The sequence below is a fragment of the Neopelma chrysocephalum genome, unplaced genomic scaffold (assembly GCF_003984885.1).
Source record: "Neopelma chrysocephalum unplaced genomic scaffold, ASM398488v2 Primary Assembly neopelma1_94, whole genome shotgun sequence".
NCBI lineage: Eukaryota > Metazoa > Chordata > Aves > Passeriformes > Pipridae > Neopelma > Neopelma chrysocephalum.
Window position 1 is genome coordinate 2,144,269 of NW_020897756.1, and position 19,090 is coordinate 2,163,358.

Sequence of the window (19,090 nt, forward strand, 5' to 3'; positions counted from 1 at the left end):
TGCCCCTGATAAAGACCACTGAAACAGCTGAGGCAGGGAGGAAGGTGTGTTACCAGCTCCCTTCCCACCCCTCAGCACAGGGACTTGCCATGCCTGCTTTTGCATTTCACATTCATTCCAGGCAGGCAGGAAAAGGTGGCTCATATGCACACTGTGCTTACCCTGCTGATCAATAAGCTTCCTTCCTGCCTGATAACCAAAGCACTTATAATATTAACAGTGTTATTTAAGATCTGTGGAAACTTTGTCTGATCCAAGCAAAGCAGAAATATCTTGACCTAGATACTGAGAACAAAACAATATTGAGTAAACTTCAGGAGTGCCAGTTCATCTATCATTGCACTTGACGTTTTATTGAGGAATTGGAGAAAAACTTCTACCCCAAAGATTCTTATGCCAACATATTTATTCAGAGAGAAAAATCTGACACTTACCTCTTCTCCATTTAGATTAAAAGGGGTGTATTTTACAGTCCATTAATAAGGTACCTGAGCTGCCCTTTCAGTGACTGCAGATAACAACCACAGTTATATCAGGAAGCATAAATGAGACTCATCTCTACTTCCCTCTGAGGATAAAAGGAGTGTGATGAAAGAGCAGAAGAACACACAGTATTTCCACCATTTTACAAGGCAGAGAGAGGGACCTGCACTGGAAGAGATGGTGACTGATGCAAACTGGTTCAATAAATGTTTTGAGAAGCACCATCAGACTGTTGCTTCTTTGGGCTTTCTGTAATGCTGCACGTGCAGCACCTTTGCAAAGCAAGGCCTTGTTTTCTTCAAGGTCTGTACCAAAATTCAGGGGTTTCTGCAGAAAGGCACACCTTCACAACTTGTCTGTCATATCCAACCACAAAGCTAAGGGACAACTTGAGCATCCAACCTTCTGTCCAGGAGCTGGAGCCTCACTGGGTCTCGCACTCTCATCTAGCAGATTTCTTCTTATTCCTCTTATCCATGCAAATTTAGGTGCTTACATTTACATATTTCAGCAGGTGGAGCATTTTAACTATTTACCTACCTGGAAGACAGACAGCTTAACAAAAGGTAGAAAAGGAAAAGAAGGACTTTCAGAAAAGATCAAATACATCATAAGCTTGGCAGACACTGTAGCCCTGAAACAGCAGTTTGAGACTTGCACCATAACAAATCTTCCCCTGTACATTATCTCACAGGAAACAACACATGATAAATTCTTAGCACAATGTGATTCCCCTCCTTCCACCTCCTCCCCACTTCAGAAAGATTTAACATCTAATTCAGCTTTTGACGAGCTGCTCCATCACGGCGGGAGTGCTGTTGATCCCTGTCGGAACCCGCGGCCTTGGACACAACAAACCCAGAGCGGGGGGAAATTCTGTCCGTCTGTAATGATAAATAAATACATTACAGGATACAGCTCTGGGGAATGGAGGCTGACACTGACTGAGCACCGTGACCTCCACACAACTGCCAAGTCTCAGCCGCTTCACAAAAGTCAACTTTTGTTTGCCTTCTCCCCTCCCTCCCCAATGACAATTTCTTAAAGAGCAAATGCAGGATGGAGAAGGAAAAAAAAAATAAAACCAATACAAGATAGAGAGCTCACAAACCCTCCTCATCTGCTGCCCAGAGGCAGTTTGGTTTTGACAGAAGAGTATTTAATTTCTTTGGTCTTCTGGAAATTGGGGGAAACCAGTCCATGCTGCATCAGCAGCAGCGGGACAGGGAAGCTGTGCCACAGGGAATGCTCAAATCCCTTTTAAAAAAGTTTTTGCATTAGGATGTGCCTGCCTTCAGGCTAGTTCTTGGCTCCAATTTGATTTTCTGTCTACTTAAGTCCCACTCACAAAATCAAATATGTATTGCAGCTGTTGAGTCTTCACATTGATGGCAACAATAACTAAGTAGAGAAGAAGCAATTGGTTAGACAAGCCACCTCCTCATCCCTGGAAGCCTCACCCACTTGTATCAACCTGTCTCCTAGACTCTCCTTTTCCATCTCTCTCCAATCTCGTTCCCATTTCTCTCCAGATGTACAGAAAGATGGTACCTGCTGTGACCTCTCCTCATTTTACGCATGCACAGAACAATAAATATGGTGTCGTGACAAAGTCAATCAAGTGAAAAGCCAGGTATGGACTGCAAGTGTTAACTCCTGTGTCTGTGTTGTGCTTGTCATAAGATATTATTCCATTAACTCCATTAACATTTATTCCATTAACTCCATGTGCTTTGTGGGAAGCACAGAGAACTCAGCTTGATCACACAGTTTGAATGGGAATTCCTCCCTTTAGAAACCAGCAAGGCCTTTGCTGCAGCACAGGCAAGAGCAGAGGGGATCTGCTGGGATCTGGGTGTCCAGCTGGGAGCAAAGGCAAAGCTGCTACAGCAGTCAGGTGGGTGGGAATCAGCCCTGGCCATGTGGGTGGACATCACATCATCTGCCAGGGCAGCCCTCTGTGCCCTCCCTTGCTGGGCACACTCTGCTGTGTTTGAGCAGAGGGGATGATAAGGAGGACTTGTCTGTCAGCAGGATCTGAAGCCCAGGCTCTTTGAGAGCATTCGGGTTTCCTTGGCGGGTCATGCTGACTCCTTGTGAACCATTTATCATCACAAAAAACTCCAGAGGTTGGCACTGTGCCAGTGTCTTCTCCTCTCTTCCCTCCCCCCGGCCCTTTCTCCCCTCCTGGGTATTGATGCTCCATCCAAACAAACCTCCAGTTCACATGGCAACAGAACATTTTTATGTAACCTCTGCATGGGAACGCTGCACAAACCATTGGACAATCACTTGTGAGCACAGGAGGTGATTCCAGGATATTTTTCTGGTTCTTGTCAAAACCACTCCTGATGAAATGAACTATAAAAGGGGAAGAGGATCTTTGGCAGATGGGCCAGATTGGAAACACATCTTGGCACCAAGGACACCAGGGGATTAGTGCACCTATAGGTTCCATGTTCTAAATTTTGCCATTTTCTATCTCCCTTGGAATCAAACTGGGGAGTCCAAAGTATTTAAACCAGTTTGTGCATCATGGAATTGAAAGCAAAACGATGCTGAAGGGATCTGCTGAGTCAGGGCTTTAATAAGACAAAGACTGAAATTTAGATTTTGGTGGACACTGAAAAATTCCATTGCTGTCCAAAGCAGGGATGTCTGTGCAGACTGTGTACTTCCACAGCTATAAAACAGCTGGGTCATCTTAACTTCACTTCCCTCATCCTGCCACAAAAGCTTAATACTTTCATTAAGGACTTAATAAATATGTTAGTTCAAACCTTTTCACAGCATGCCCACCTCATCTTTACATTGGGTTAATCCCACCTTTCAGGGCTTCCAGTAGTTTGCTGAAAGGACCAAAAAGACATTCTATATCAAAAGGGGGAGAAATCGATCCAGGAGTTTTCCTGCTTTCCCTGATCCACTGAAGATATCCCTGAGGAGAACAGGACCCAGCAGGACCTGCAGTGACACTGTTTGGTGTATCTGTGTACTCTGCATTCAGCCCAGCACAGGACAGTGGATTAAGAAGGGAAGAGCTTTCCTCCAAGCCCTGTTAACAGCAATCACTCCAGATGCTTTGCCTGCACCACCAGCATTCAAGGATTTCCTGGGTACTTCAGCAAGTTCCCTGCATTTCCCAGCCCTTGGGACACTCTGATGACTTTGATTTCTCCTGCTCTCTTCCTCTACTGGATTATAGCCTTGTGGTCTTTTTCATTAGGCCTTAAATAAGTCATTGGAAAACATTTTGTGGCAAGTAGATGGTGTGAGAAATGTATTCTCTGGACCTTTCCAGACTAAACATCTCCTGCCTGATTGCTTGCAGTGGGGGTGTAATGCACCGGTCCAGTGCTCCTGCACCATTTGGGAAAGATAATAGTTAAGGTGTATCTGTCTATGTAGGTTATTATAGAGTGCATGTCATTAAAGGGTAATTCATGCAGCAGCCAGAATACAGTTAATATATGACAAAAATTGTGGACTATCTTTTGTAGCTCTAAAGAAACTTTTCTATCCACCATTTTCATGGCTGCAGTGATAGCAGTGGGAGAGTGTCTTAATTAAGACAATCTTTCCCCTGTTATCTCTTCATTCCTTTGGATCATTCCCATCTTCATGTCGACCCTTTCACTGCCTGCAACAAATTAATATGGACTAAAACCAAACCCTTTTTGCAGGGTTATTTTCCCAGTCACACAGATGTATCACCAAAATCCACAGGGCCAGCACACCACAGCAAATGCCTGGGAAAAAGCAGCAGAGTGAGGGAATGGGACATACCCCAGTACAACCACCAAAGCCTTCCTCATCTGCTACCACAGCCCCACTGACAGTACTTATGGTTATTTCTGAGTAAACAGTACATTAGTTTAAAATATATTTAAGAAAGTATCACTAAACTATGTCTTTTGAACAGCAAAACTGAGAACAGGTCACTCAGCTCCTCCTGGGTTTGGTTTACTGCCTGTTATTTTTGAGAACAGTGCATGGCATCTCCTGTAAAGAAGTCCTAACATGGAAGAAGAAGGCTTGTTTCTCCAGTTTAACCACTGGATAAAGCCTAAACACATCAGAGAAAGCATTCTACAGCCTCTACATTCATTACCAATTAATTATTGAAAGGGCATCTATTGAATTATTTTAATATGCATAAAAGTAAAGACAATTCCAGTTGCCACGCAACTGGCTGAGAATCATGTAAACATAAATGCAGTAGTTTCATTTCATGAATAATCTTATGTATGTGGAGAGAAGGACTGAGCAGAGCCACCCTGCACCAGAGCAGAGGAGCAGCACTAGGAGGGCAGAGGAACTGGGGGTTGGTAGCTGGAAGCCTTTTAGGAGTTAATTTGATTATCAGTGTAACAAAAAAGGCCAGGACGTTGTATCCATGGACTAAGGTATAGTTGTTTGGACCCTGGAATTGCATCCTACAAGACTGACATGGAATATTTATATGATGCAATCAAGAGAAGCCTTATTGACAATCAGCCATAGCTCAGCATGCAGCCTGATAAGACTTGTAATTATACAGATGAACAAAGAAATTACAAAAGATGTATGTGATCATTCCAGCTGATCTCTCCTGTTTCACAGAGACACCATTAATCTCTGTTTAGTTTGGTATAAAGTACAGATGGTTCCACTGAGCAGCAGAGATTCCAGTACATACCCAGGTTAGGATTGCATACTTTCTCTCTCAAGGAATTAGCTAAAGAGATGAACTTCAGGCATTGGAACGGCCTACCCAGAGAGGTGGTGGATTCACCATCCCTGGAGGTTTTTAAAAAGAGATTGGACGTGGCCCTTAGTGCCATGATATAGTAATTGGAGTTGGATCAGGGGTTGGACTTGATGATCTTGGAGGTCTCTTCCAACCCAACCTATTCTATGATTCTATGATTCTATGATTTAACAAACCAGAAATATTTGTGAACCCAGGCAAAATGTGGGGATTGTTGTTGTAAATAAGAAAAGGGTTCAAAAGTTTTTTTAAAAGTATAATTAAACAAAACATATTTGTTGCAGAAAAACTACATTTAGACTTGGCCAATAGGATTTTTTTTCTTTTTACATTATTCTTTCCGTTTCCCCTGGAACAAACTTTACTTTTTGGCATGGTTACTATAAAAGAAAAGAAAAAGAATTATTTGCCAGGTGCATAGACTGAAGAACATAAATCCAGCAGAAATATCTCCCACATTCAGAAGTAGCAAGTAAACACATACTTTCAATTCTATTCTGCCTCTTTCTCCAAAACCCCTCTCCTGTAGCCTAAACAATCTGATTTAGTTGTTAGCAAGTCCAAGTCCTGCCCCAATATCTAATGTACAAACTCCTGAGCTTGTTTGGGTTTGCTGCTGTCCTCCTGCAGAGGGACTGGGCTCAGTCCCTCTGAACCTGCACCCCCAGGGGATGCCACTGGCATTCTCTTCACCTGACAAAGTGTTCTCTTCCCCTTCCCTTTGCTGCTCAGGGCCCTGCCAGGGCACAGACTCTCTTAGGCTGGAATTTAAATCACAGGAGTGAGACCCTGAACCACATTTGGGTTAGGGATTGATAGGTTAACTGAGATATACTTTTTTCCTTAGGTTTTTGTTTGTTGCTGCTTTTTTATACCTGCATACAGTTTATAGGAGTAGGCAGTATGGTCTTAAACACTGGCAATATTATTCCTTAATCCACTCCAAAGAAATGTTTGGCATTTAACTTTATAATAAAAGGTATCAATTAGGAACTGTCAGTGTTTTCAGTAGTGATATCTAATTACTGTAACTTGCTATAGGCTATCTTGTTAAATTCTAGTTGAATGACTAAGTATTCCTGACAAGTTTAATGCATTATTAAAGGTGTAATTACTTGGTTATTGCTCATGTAATTCTGAGTTAATTACATGACATCTAAATTCATCATTTTTATGTTTATTGAACTTTGGTAAATTCACTTTTAGCTATTGCTTGATATTTACACTGTGACTCTCTTCTACTTATTTTGAACTTAAAGGGGAGTGGAGCTACATTTTCTCAGCAAAGCAGGAGGAACCTGGAAGGGGGACAGGACTGATTTTCCTATCAGTTTTCCACTTTCCTATGCTTTCCTTGCCTGCTACCATTTAACCACATGATGATTTGCTCAGTTTTCAGCAGAAGGAAATCAGACTGCAGGTTTTCAGATTAACTGAAATTGTGACTGAAGTCAATGGCAGAGCTCTCCTGTTGAGTGACAGGAGTTTACCTTTGAGATCCCTTGTTCTGGGAGCAGAGCAAACTCCCCAAAGAGCTCTGGGATCCAGGGTTTTCTCAGTGCTGGCATCGACAGTCAGATGCCAAAGGGCGTCTCCACGAGGCAGACACTGCAGTTTCCACTCAGAGCATTCGGAAGAAATGTGTAAATAAAGAATGCACTTAAAATTCCCTCCTACTGCTTTGCTTTCTCCCTCAATAATGCCTTTTTCTCCCCCTTGGTTTGTAAACACGACCTCTCGTGCTCCACACCTGGGTTGTGCCACAGCCTTTGGCTCCCCAGGGCCCTCCCTGTGCTCACCCACAGCAGGTGGAAAAACTCAAAGCTGTCCATGGCACAGATGAGAACCTGACAGGCTCAAGTGCCATCACTGTGCAGTCAGTGGGGCTGAGGTTATAAATCTTGCTTCGTTCCCATTTGGAAGAAAGATCTGCAATTAAGCAGAAATTGATTTTCTAATGATTTTTTTCCTGCTCATGATTGGTAGATTGTTTGAAACTGTTCCAGCCCAACAACATACAGACAGAACAATTAAACATGCATTGTAGCTGACAGCAGGACGGATTAAAAGTCAGTGGATTCAATTTAGGCCTTTGATTTTTGGCAAGAAGTGCACCTTGCAACAATTATGAAGAAAGAAAATATTTTTCTGTCTAAACTTTGCAACTATCAAGCCAGTCAGAAAGCAAGGAGGAAATGCAGTGAGGCTTGGGAAGTTGTGTCTGATCTTATGGAATCCCTCACAACTCTGCAGTGCAGTAACACTGAAGTTAGTGCAGTTTCCAATTAAATAAATTACTTAAGTAGTTAGTGATGACTGAGACATTAGTGGAGGTTTAAAGAAGTCATTTGGCAGATCAGATGCCACATTGTCATTGTTGATAATGATACTTAAGAAATCAGGAACCCACAATCATGGTTTCCAAAGCGTATTTAAATTTTAGTATTGATGCAAAAGACTGAAAACAGATTGATTCAAAGCCCTTTAAGCTTAGTTGGAGTTTTTCCATTAATTTCAAAGCCCTCTAGACCAAAATTTAAGGCACAATCCTTCTATAAAATAATACTTTTTGATGTGCACAGAGAACAATCAGAATAGGATTAAAATCCTATTAGATATGAACTAAACTAATAATTCAAACCTTACTCTGTAATGATACGTTGACAGGCACTGGTTTACCTTCTGAACTCTCTAGATGTAGTTCTGATCCTACTCATTTTGTTAATAAGGTATAATTAAAATTGAGATCCTTACATCTACAGGCCAATGCTGAATGCAATTATCCATGTTGTGTTAATAATTAGTGGTGCTCACCTTGAGTCCCCATCCCAGGGGGGATTTAAGAGACGTGTGGATGTGGAACTGGGGGATGTGGGTTAGTGCTGGGCTTGGCAGTGCTGGTTTAACCATTGGACTCCATCTTAAAGGTCTTTTCCAGCCTAAATGGTTCTATGATTTCTTGACAGAGCTGTGACAGGGATGACACAAGCACAGGACAAAAACACAAACTGCTCCCAGCGAAGTTAAAATGCCACTGTCAAAGCAACAGACAGTAGATTCAGAAAAAATGAGAACTCAGAGAAGCTCAGAGACAATATTATTTGTCAAGAAGGACGAGATAGGAGCAGCCAGCAATGTAATCCTTGTTGGGACTCTGTGGGCACCCTCACCCTGAGCAGAACCACTGAACACAGCCCAGGACTGAGCCAGCCTGGGCCACAAGGCACAGGCATTTCAAAGCTGGACCATGGTATGTCCCCAGTTTAATCTTTTTCATCTGCACATGACATTGGCCAGGAGAGTCTAAACCTTGCTAGAACAAGTCAGTAGAAGTAGGTGCAATGTTTTCTTGAAGCAATCAAAGTAAATCCGATTTTCTATCAGTCTAATAAGGAAAGTTTGGAGATTTTCAGCTTGCATTTCCTAGTATGTTAATTTCTTCATTGCCCACATATTATTCTGCTTGATCTGACCTGAATCTGACTTATTGCATTTCCCAAACTACTTTTCACTCAGCGGTTAATTAAAAGATTTGGTCCCTGACACACTGCTTACAGCCCTTATTGGCACCCATTAGCCCAGCTAGACTAATTCTCCTGAAAAGCAAACCTCCTTATATTCCCAGGGTCAAAAGTTCACAGACAATTCCCTAAATCTTTAACATTCACTATTAGTTCATTATTTGTACCTACTCTGCTGTAAGAGGCTGTATTCAAATGTAGGAATAAGAAGTCATTCAAAAAAGACAGTTTCTCACACAAATTCCTCACTTGCCAGTTCACTCCATCACTGTCTGTACAACACTGGGACTGTACAGTGCAAGAGACATAAAATTCTTTTTTTTCAGCTTTCCTTTGAGTACCTTTTTGTTTAATATCTAACTAACAAAGAAAAAGTGCATGTTTTAATTTACACTAAGCAATTAGCACATGGATCGTGCCTCAAAATTACCTCAGCAGGTGATTTTCCTGTGCACACACTGAGAGCATGGCATTGGCTTTCAGGCACATACAGGACTGAAACCCATACAGAGGCACCAATATACACTGAGAGCAACAACACCTGTGTTCTGATAGTCCCATGTAAATAGAATCCAAATTCAAGACCAGATCTCAGCTGAGACTGTAAACAAATGCCCACAGTTGTTCACACTCCACAGTCTCACAGTGCACTCTCACAGGAACATTGAAATTCATCTCATTTTAGAGATAAAAGATAAACCAGACAATTGAAATGTGGATCCAGGTGGCAGAGCCCCCTCAGCCCCAATCTCTGAGAAATGGGGCTCCTGGGCTCTGCTTGGACCCATCTTGGCTGTGCTGAGATAAAGCAAAAACAACCCTTGGGCAGGTGTGTGGGAAGGGAAGAACACAAAGTTTAATTATTAAAACTCTGTGGCTATGCAAGCATCCCACGTCAGTTAAGAGGAGTTGTCATTAAACTCAACCTTTCCCCCCTGAACCCGTGTCTGGAATAGCTCAGGCACCAGTGACGACCTCGTGGATTCCTTTTAATTACTCTGCAGGAACCTCCTCCAGCTCACTACAAGCCCTCAGCTACTTCAAGCAAAGACATTCTAATGATTTCGATTAAATCTTGGCCTCTCCCCAGCAGAGCACAAATTAAAAGCATTACTGGGAGGATACAAGCTTCAGGCTTGGAAGTGTTATATAAAGAATGGGGAAAGCTGCCAAGAGCTTGTTGTCATTTCATCTGCAGTGGGGGATGATTAACCCCTTGGTGGCTTTTCATGGCTGGAAGATCCCATGTCTCACTCCCAGGGGGTTTCCTCATGATTGTCCCCCACGTTACACTTTACACCCTTTTTAACGTGATTTTCTGATGAAGCACTGTCATATTTAGGCTCCAAAATCAGCTGTGTTATACTGACATAATCTGGAGAAAAGAGGCCTAACTGGGCTCCACAAATGCCATTCCAGAGGTCCTCTAATCTGTCCCACACGTGGCTGCACTTCTACACATCATTATCATTTTCACACACCCGTTGCCTCAGCAGAGCTCAGAGTGCAGAGTGTGAGCACAGCCCTGCTGACACCCCTCCTTCAGCTGAGGGACCAACTCCATCAGCTGGTGGCAGCTGCACATTGTCCCCTCTGGTGTCCCAGCCCCTGACAGGGGTGACAGCACTCAGCTGGCTGGGGTGGTGCCCTCACACTCGTGTCTCACACCACCAACAACAGAAATTTGGGTTCTATCCATGAACCAGCACATGGGGACTTTTCTTACATGAAATCGTGGGGATCACAGCAAAATCTCTCTTTTGAAAGGCAGCCTTAGACATTATGTTTTTAACAGCACATTCAGCTGATAGTGATTTCAAAAAAACCACACACTGGGGTAACCCTGAGACGTGGCTGAAATAAACACAGACAGAGCTCATGTAAAACAATTGTCCCAAAGTCACTGTGGAGAGTGGGAATTAGGCAAACTTGGTTTAGATCTAGGTGTCATTATAAGCAACAGAGACGAGTATGTTTAACCTCTCTCTACTTTCTTACCTATATTCTATGATGTTAAAATGTAAATAATTAATCTAAATGGTTGAAAAGCACTTTCAGATATTAGGATAAAAAAATGAAAAGGTATATGCAAGACCAAACTGCCCCTAAGAAGGAATAATTGTCAAATCAGTCACAAAAAGCTGCTTTACCTGTGTTCCTATACACAAAAACAACACAAGCCTGCAAATCCTGAATCTTACCCTTCACGTGTGGCCGCTTGCATTCAGGCAAATGAAAAAAAGGTGTAAAATGGGCACCATCCCTTCACTCCCCCGACTCTGCACAGCAGTATTCGAGTCCCTGGGGGCCAGGCAGCATCTCTTCTGTCCACCAAGATGCTCAGACCTGCCAGCACACAGACGTGCCACCAGGTCTCACGTGCAAATCAGAGGGTCAAAATCAATTAGCTTGCAATAAAAATGTGAAATCAGCGGGAGAAAAGATTGCTCTATTGAAGCTTTGGGTCCAGTATGAAGAACATCTGAGAGCTAAAGCATCCCAGCAAAACTTTGTAGAACCAGTTTAGAAAATCCCTTTGGAAAGGTGGCTGAGCTGAGCCCCTGCCCTGGGGGTGCTGTGGGGGAGCTCAGGCAGCCTCGTGGTGCCTCATTCCCCAGATTTACACAAACCAAATCAAGGAAGCACTAAACCAGCAGGGGATTATTATCTCTAGAGATAACTACAGACAGTTTCATTTTAAAAACAATCAGCATCATCATCACTGTATTTGCCATTTCTTGAAGCACAGGAATGTGATGGAAAATCCAGCTCCTTCCAGAAGTCAGAGCAGCTTTCTCTCTAAAGGAAAATCTCCATAAAAACAATCAATTCACTTCATTTGTTTATTTTTTTAAGATGCTGTGCTGAGCCTGTGCTTCCCCCCTGCCTGCATCTCACCAGTCCTGGAGCTCATTGACATTCCTATTTCTGCCCAACAGTCACATCTATTGGCTGGATCCTGGTGTGTCCAGAGGGGCCATGGAGATGCTCCAGGGCTGGAGCCCCTCTGCTCTGGAGCCAGGCTGGGAGAGCTAGGGGGGTTCACCTGGGGAAGAGAAGGCTCCAGGGAGAACTGAGAGCCCCTTGCAGTACCCAAAAGGTCTGCAGGAGATCTGGAGAGGCCCTTTGGAAAAGGGATGGAGTAACATGACAAGGGGGAATGGCTTTAAACTGACAATCTCAATTTAGATGGGATATTAGAAATAAATCCTTCCCTGGGAGGGTGGACAGGCCCTGGCACAGGTTGCCCAGAGAAGCTGTGGCTGTCCCTGGATCCCTGGAAGTGTCCAAGGCCAGGTTGGAAGGGGTTTGGAGCAACCTGGGCTGGTGGAAGGTGTCCCTGCCCATGGCAGGGGGGTTGGCAGTGGATCATCTTTAAGATCCCTTCCAAACCAAACCAGTCTATGATTCTACAATTTTTATTAGAAGGGTAAGGTCATCATTTCACACATATTTCCTCTGGCTGGGCAGGGAGGGAGCACTGAGGCAAGTGGCCCATGGCCAAGCTGGTTGGCACCCAGCTGCTCCCAGCACCAGCCTGGCACAGCAGGGGTGGCACCAGGATGGGTGTCAATGCCAAAGCCAGGCATGGGAAGCTCACCAGAGGAGCACCTCACATCCCACCAACCCAGTGCCTTCTGGTCTGATTGAAGGCTCCCAGGAATTCCCCTATTTTTTAGGATTGCCCAGATCATGCAGAAAAGAGTTTAAACCTACAGCAATGCCACAAACCCAGACTTCCCTCAGCTGAGTGGTGTGGATTTCTCTTTGTAAAGATCTTTCCTTTGTACCAAAGAGTTTCTCCACTGTCCTTCCCCTCTCTTCCTCTACCATCCATTTATCATTGAAAAGAGAGGAAAATCCAAAACATGTCTTTAATTTTGTAGTGAAAACATGCAGGTTGTCAACTTTTTACATGAATACACTCTATTTTTCAACCAGTACCACTTGAAAATGCTTTGAAAAAAAGCCACTATAAAGAAGCTCTGAAGCCACTTCAGAGAAGAGAAGCAGAGGGTTGAAGGTAACAAGAGGAGAGGGGGGAAAAGATTGTTGGCCATATGGAATAGTCCCAGCACAGAAAAGGATGCTTAAATACATCCTCCTTTTTATCCTCCTATTGCGATGAACCAATGCTGTTTTGCTGAGCAATTCAGGATGAAAACTCCTTAATATAATAAGAAATCCCCAATCAATTAGGATGTCAAATCAGGAAATAATTCCCTGTGCTACATCAAAAAGACCCACTCCTGTCTTTTGTCAGTCACTGAGTTGAAATGAAGAGGGAGCTGCACACAAAGCAAGCTGTCATGTCAAACAATACATCCTTCACTCCTTCAAGACATAAACACATTAAAATGTGGCAGGAGAAAAGAGTCAATGGAAGCTGTTTAATGGCATTGGCTAATTGGATAAATTCCACTTTGATAACAGTGATAATCACTGAGGAGATGCCCTGAGCTGTTCAGTTCTCTGCTTGCTGCTCACCCTTCCCACTTGATCCCTTGTGCTGGAAAACTCCTGAAGAACCAAGCTCTGCTTCACTGAAGGTTTCATCCCTAAACTTTTACCTAACCCAGGATTCTGGAGTCAGAGTAACAAACTCAGGACTGGGATTACAACCACAACAAGCAAACACAGTCCTTGAAACCAGTTCCCAACAGATGATGGGAAACTGAAGAATTACTTGCTCTGAAAACACATCACTGTTCACACAAAAAAAATTCTTTCTACAAATTCATATTGCTAGAAAACATGTAGGTTGGAATAAATAATATTAACCAGCTTGCCATTAGCATATGGCAGGCACACACTTGGAGAAAACTTTAACACTAAGCAAGCATTTAATAATTAGAGCAGCTATTCATTATAGAATTGATATATGCATTTAATAATTAATGTAACTATCCATTTAGAGAATTTATATATTTGATTCTAAAGTAATAATATTTAAATAAGTTAGGTAGTTTTACTAAATAACCTTCTTCCTGATACAAACCAAGTAAAAATTTAACAAATACATGACAAAAACTACGTATCTGTTTCATCATTATGCTAATTCACATTCCATATCACTGCACAGAAACCACTGCAGGATGAATAGTGTTGACTTCCAATTTAGACAAGTTTCTTGAGCTTAAAGTATGAAGAGCAAGAACATTTGAGGGCTAATCCCCCAGTTTCACCCTCCTTTCCCCAGTGTGTGCATGACCCACCTTCCCCTTCCCCCCAGCAGCACCAGTGCTTCACCAGCAGCCTGGTAAGGGCCCAGGCCAAGTTTAAAATAACACATTTCTATGTATTTATTTGCTTTTACAACAAAAGTCCAAGCAGAAACAGCCATCAAGGGAAGCTTAAAATGAAACTGCAGCTAAGGGTCCGGATGTGAAAAAAAATGCTGATCTGGCTGGAAATGAAGAGGTACCACCAGCTTTCTGCTCCTATTCTGCACACCTCAACCATCCTAAATTACCCTCAATCACAGCTCCATTCAGATCCAGACATCTCCAAATTGTACATGGAGTAAAACATAAAAAGGAATAATGTGAATCCTGTTATGGGTCATTGGATTTTTTGTGATTATTAAGATAAACTCTGAGAGACAAAAGCTTAACAGTCTGCAGAAAGAGAAAAGGCCCTGTGATAATTGATTTGAGACGAAAATTGATCAAGCAGTTTTTGTAAGGCATAAAAAAAATGGTATTTTCAAAGAGTAATAAAAATTACAAATATTCATTTCTTATATCCCCTTAAGACACATGAGGAGTCAGCCAAGATCTCCTTATCAGATGGTTGGCACCATCCAACAGAAGCAGACTTCATTTGCAATTTGATTTGTACAGCACAGGGTTGAAATGAGGGGCAGTGATTTTCCAAACTACTACATAATATGCATCCAGCCTGGAACTTCATTTATCAGAATATTTTTTTGTGGTGTAAAGTATCTTTTAGTCACACTTAGTGTTTGACTAAAAAGTGAATGGTCTTAATGATGTTTACTGCTATAACTTGAAGGTGTAGGAAAGGGGAAGCAGGTTCAGTGGTTAATTTAGCCAATTTTATTTTTCCTGTCATTTTGGGAATGTGTAGAAGCTCCTGCTTGCCAAGGTTCATGGTCTGGAAGTTCTGCAAGATGCAATCTTTCAAAATCAGGGCTCTGGAGCACAGGAGGTAATGTTGGAGGGAGCTGTGCTATTTGGCTCCTGGGGATTCTCAAGATGCAAAGCGTGGCTTGTCTTTCCTCCTCCAGCATGAAAACCATCTTATACCACGTTGCAAGAACAGATGATCAAGACAAATAATCTACACAAAACCCTATGGCATAAGGAGACCATTATCCATGAAAAAGCAGTTGAATAAACAAAGCCCACATTAAAACATGATGGTGTTCTAAAGCAGAAAGTGATTTGTCATCATTTCCCTTCCCATTCAGAGGCCATTTGCTACTGTAGTGTCCAGGCAACACTCTGACAATAAACAGTCAGAGCAGAGCTCTTCCTTCCTTCCTCTGGCAGAGGAGAATTTGCTCCTGGTCCAGCCACACATCAGCTGCAGGTTAAAGTTTAGCCTGGTCCTGTTGCCTCAGTTGTTCCCAAAACCAGCATCTCTCAAACTACTTTTTTTTTGCTCTTTCAAGAGCGAAAGCATTTTCATCTTCAAACAGATAAAACAAATTAGTGACCAGGCAAGTCCTACTTTGGAATGCCTGGAGGTGAAAGGAGGAAATAGGCAAAGGAGGAATGGGAAAAGAGAAGGTTTTAAGTTGACAGAAAAAACCCTTTGAAGTGTTTTGGGACATCACTTCCACTGAAGGGTCGTGCACGTGAAGGAAAGTCTTCCCAGGAATTTCTTACAGGATCTCAGTGAACAAGTAATATTCCATGGAAAGACAGGCTGCCTTCCTGACATCCCAGCCCCTCTCCCATCCCCTCCTGCCAGGAGGTGTTTGCAGGGGGCTGCAGAGAAACACAAACACCAACCCAAAAAACAGTTGGGGAGTGGGAGTGGAAAATTCCTAAATTCCTCCCTGTGCAACACGCAGGGTTTCAACAGCTTTTGGGAAAGCTTTTGAAAACATCAACAAGCCATGCAGCTCCCAGCACTTTGCAAAACAAATGTACTCAGATATTAAGGCCGCAGAGGTGACTTTGTCAACCAGCAGCAAACACGACAACAGCAGAGCAGGGAATGCGGGGGAAGTTGTTTGGAATTTTTATTATTGTCAACTATGGAGATAAAAATGCAGGCAGAGCTCGGCATCTACTCCCACAGGAAAATTGCATTCAGCCTGGAAGTCTACTTGAAAAGAAAAACAATAACTAACAGAAAATGAGCAGGAAAAAATAAAGGCTTTGGAGCCAATTTTTCCATTCCCTATTTGGCACAAGATTGCAAGGAGGAAAGGAAAAGCTACATTCAAGGCATCTTTTCACCTTCTGTGCTCACCACCACGCCAGCTGAGACCAGTTGAGCAGCTTGAGCCATTCCTACCCACGTGTGGCTCAACCTGGACCTCACAAAGGGAGGCCCCACTTCCCTGCGAGCTGCGTGATGCCCTGGATGAGCTGTGGAACCCCTTCAGTGTGCACTTCAGGGAGGAAACCAATATGAAAATAAGCCTTAAGGAAGGATTTTCCTGCCTGAATTAGCCCTGCCCAGAATTCCAGGGGAGGAAGTGGGAACTTCCCAAAGGAGGGGCAGAGAGGAGCTGGAGGAGGGTTCCTGGGGGTGCCCTTGTGTCCCCTGGGCTTCAGTGTCAGAGGTACCACCTTCTCTGTGACAATGACATTTATTGTGGGTGCCAGAGGGCAGAGTGTCCCTGCCATGGCCCCCTCACACCTCACCCCTGGAGACCCTCCTCATCACCCAGGAACACACACCCTGTGTCAAACCCCAGCCTGGTAACCAGGTCACAGCAGATCTGTGCCTCCTAAACAGTGCAAAGGGCAGAAGGGTCACAAAACCCTGGAGACATCTTTTCAGGATTGATTCTGGTACTGGCACCAGCCCTGTCCACACTCACCTGCCCTTCCAGCCACAGTTGGTAGAGCAAGTATTTCTGAGGCATCATAATGAAATGATGCCATGTATAAATAAATTTTATAAAATTTTAAAAAAAAAATGAAATGCAGGTATTAGTCCTGATCACCTCAAAGATCTGACCCAAGGATCAGATCTACAAGTGACTGTGTCAGCCAAAACCAGGGTGAGGAAAGAGAAACATCAATATGGCATGAGAATGAGGTCCATGGAGGGCACAACCTCCTTAAACCATCTTCTCTGCAGGCACCAGAACAGCTACACTGGAGCAGCCTTGGAGCAGTTTAAGGTGGGCTTTTTGCACCTCCCAAAAACCTTTGGGGTCCATGCCATTGAATTCAAAATGACTTGTAAGCCAATCTTCTCTTAAAACACATTTTCCTCAGTGCTTAAACTGCAGGTTGGCCCAGGAACAAAAACAAGTGGGAACTGTTTGCACTCATATTGCATTAAAGTGGGTGGGGGGAAACCTGAAAGGAATTTCAGTTCTTTGGGGCCGATAATGTTCAAAGACAAGAGCAGCCTTTTGTATCAGGCTTCCATCTGGGCTGTACCCAGGATCCTCATCTCAAAGTCAATGAACCTTGCAACGTTTTATCTTCCAGCCCTCAAAGGCAGTAGCACGTGGAGTATGATCCATTTTTTAAAAAATACAAAGCAAAAGAATATATTTTCCATATGTTTGTCACATGTTCTGTGTAAGTCCCACTGCCAGCTCTCAGCACAGCTGATGTGCAGAGGATTCCCAGGGCCTGACCTTGGGCATTTCTGCCATTTTAATTTGCACAACCACATTTGCATGCCCTGAGTAGTTATGCCTGAAAATATCTATTTCTCAAATACTTACCTGAAATCCCTTCCTATAGGATATGATATGCACAACATAGCTACAAAGGTTTGTTAAATGCTTTCTATTATTTTTAAAACACACACATATGCACACCAAGTAAGGGCTACAGAAATTACCTACATGGTAAAGCAACAGAACAATATTACAAATGCACACACTACTTATGTACACAGTAACAGGGGTTTATCACTCCAGTGTTTGAACTTTCTCCAATTAAACAGTTCCTTCCTTCCTTCTCCAAGCAGAAAAGCAATAAATCTATTAGTTTACATTGACATATACAGTATATGGAAACAAAGAATTCATGTTTCCACTTTTAGATCACTTTTCTTTGTTAAACTATATTCTGGCTACAAGTATCTTTTCTAGAACTGAAGTTTAAGGTTGTTTTTTTCTTACCTAAATTGTTTAACTGATGAATTATAACGTATTCACACAAAAAGTAACATGCTGTTTCAATATAATTTTTTTTTCATTTTTCTCTAGAAAAATTCAACAAAATGTTTTTTCTTTCCTCAACCTAAGAGAAAAAACTGAAATTTATTTTAGAGAAAAGGGACAGCAGGGACACTTTTCGTCTGGCTTTAATAGTTCCCTTCCCAACAAGAAACAATCTTGGTGTGTTTGCCATTCCTAAGGTGTCTACACTGCACAAGCAAAACAAATCAACCCAGGAACCCCCAGGAACCCATGCACGAAATTCTTCATCCTCAATCTGTGAGAAGGGAGCAGAACTAGTAGAGAAATCCAACTACAGTCTTGTGAGGAATAAGGAAGATGCATCCATCCCAACCTTCACTGCCCCAGGTTGCAGAACCCGGGTCTGGTTCTGCCCCAAGGCTGCTGCTGCTCAGTCTGGGGCAAATCCTTTCACCTGCCATTGTCCTGAAACTTCTCCAGTTGGGGTTTAAGTTTCCATTTAGATGGGAGGCTTTTCAAGGCAGGAGCTGAATGTCATGACTTGCATGCCCACAGTTTCCCAGTGCCAAGGGTCACCTCTCCACTGTGGCCCCAGTGCTTGGGCTGATGGGCAGGGGGAGACAACATGAGCAGCCCCCTGGTTGTTACCTGTGATTCCAGGGAGGGCAGACCCACTTCTGACCCTCATCTCTCCAAATAATTACCTTTAACATATGACAAGTGAGTCACATGTTAACGGGACTGAAGAGTTAATAAGTTAATGATCCTGAAGGCTGAAAAGCCCATAGAGACCTGAGAGTGCAAACTGATGCTGAGCAGCCAAAGAGACAAGTCACTGAGCCTCCCTCCCTCCATGGGGGATGGGGAGCAGGAAAGAAGTTTCCAACCATACACATTCATAGTCTGTCAGAACTAGAGACATTTCAGTTTGGGATACTTTGGGGGGAAGTAACCTCTGTACAGCAAAAAAATGAACCCAAAGCACCCCATGTTTGGCTCAAGGCTTCTCACACACAGAGCTGAGCT